Source organism: Echinops telfairi, unplaced genomic scaffold (assembly GCF_000313985.2).
Source record: "Echinops telfairi isolate 266 unplaced genomic scaffold, ASM31398v2 ScPeMD7_7467;HRSCAF=8505_1, whole genome shotgun sequence".
In the NCBI taxonomy this organism is placed as follows: Eukaryota; Metazoa; Chordata; class Mammalia; order Afrosoricida; family Tenrecidae; genus Echinops; species Echinops telfairi.
The window spans coordinates 2,639,372-2,641,453 of NW_022111368.1; positions in this window are offsets into that span (position 1 = coordinate 2,639,372).

Genomic DNA, 2,082 nt, shown 5'->3' on the forward strand with positions numbered 1-2,082 from the left:
TACCTGACGCACATCATCCCGCATCTCTGCTACAGAACCTGCAGTCCACAGAAGGCACCAAACAAGCTAAGACACGCCTGGAAAAGCTGAGATCTATATTCACGAAAATAAATAAGGAACACAAAGTGCAATGGGAAAAATATGTTTATAATGTCATGAAATACTAACTAGATTCTATCCAGTAAAATGGACTTTAGATCTTTTAACAAATCCCCAGAGAAAACACACACACTTGTGTGTTACTTCAATTACTAAATCCACAAGAAGCAATAATGAACAGAAAATGTAAACGCTGATAAATTGAGTCCGACACTTGGCAACATAGATTTTCCTCTCATGAGTCATCTTGCTTTCAAACCAGCAAACATGAAAGCAGAACCATAGGTGGGAGAGACAATGGCAATTTTGCAAAATTTATTGCGCATTCCAAATCTGCCAGAGATTTCAGAAAAAGGAGTGGTGCCGTAATAAAAATCATAGAGTATCATAACCACTTAAATTAAAGCAACACAAGAAGATGGAACCCCTGGGATGATTTAACGTGTTTGGATTACCTTACATGCATTCCTTTCAGCTTATAGAAGGTAGGTAGCTGTGTCTATATGACATAGCTTTACAATAAATATCAATCATCCTGTTAAGACTATATTTTCCCTTGTTATTTATATAAGTCTACTGTGAGCCCTACTGTGTACCAAATGTAGTGTGCTGCTCTTAATCAATCCCAACTCCCAGCAACGCCATAGGACAGAGTAGAACTGCCACAAAGGGGTTCCAAGGCTATGAATCCTTGAGGCACCAGGCAGCTAGATGGGTCTCCTTAAGAGTGGGTGATGGCTTTGAATCACCATGGAGTTAGCCGCCAAGGGCTATCACGACTGTGTGGCCAGTGCTCCTTCACTAACTGGAGGTGAGTGGTCTGTAGTCCATCGCCAAGTCATCGTTTACAGGTGACATGCTTCTTCATACAGGGCAGTAATGTCCTAGGGGCTTTCTCCAGAGAAATCCAACAATTGGTTGACATTACTTATTAATCCCCTGAAAACTTGCTTTTTACCCACTGTAAAATGCCCCAAACCCTGTTTTAAAAGGATGTGTAACCACATTATCCAATTCTTGGACTCCACTGCTAAGTGGAAATAAAACAATAACGTATACAGAGGCTTCAAAACCCCAGGCCGGTTGGCATGCATTCTAACCCACTCCCTGGTGGCTCCCTGTGTCAGACAGAACTGGGCTCTATAGGGTTTCTCGTGGCTGATATGTTTTGAAGTTGATCTCCAGGCCTTTCTTCTGAGGTGCCTATGGGTATATTAACTTTTGGTTAGCAACCGAACATAGTTTGCACCTCCCAGGGACACCCTATAAAGAGTGAACTGCAGATTTAGTAACACGGAGAGAGACCCATGGATAAACAAGGGGCAAAACTAGAACAAGTGATTTGTCTGCATTTGCTGCTTCAACTTGCTCTGTCTTCCACAGTGTTTACGATCTGTGTGTGTGACTTTCATCCAGTAATAAACATACATACCGGATGAAATCTGTCTCCCCTCTCCACCAGCTCCCAGAGCAGTGGCAATATCTCTGCCTGTGACATTGCTCAAAAACTAAAACCAATCCAAATTCCAAATCCAATCGGCTCACCTCCTGCTCATTCTCAGCCATCACCATTAAAACCTCATGAGAATGTGTTGAGAGCCTTCTCCACAGCAATCATTCCCGGACACAGAATCAGCAAAATCTGGAATTCTCGGCTCACAGGTCTAGTGTACTCCAACAGAGTTTCAGGGACCCAGATGCCAGCACACTCGGGGATGAAAGGTCACTAGAGTTATGACGTCCGAATAAGACTAACTCAGATTCCTCCCGACCTTGGTAGAAAATTGCCACCACGAGTCCAGCTCATGAAGAGATGTGCTGCTTTCGACATTAGGGTTTATGCATCATTAAAAGGCATCTCATTGTGATGGAAATTATGACCCTGTCACCAACACTCCGAATGTCAAGAAACGCCACTTTGGAAGAAGGCATTGCCTTGATTATAAAGAGAAACCTCGTTCCTTAGAGAGAGAGAGAGAGAGA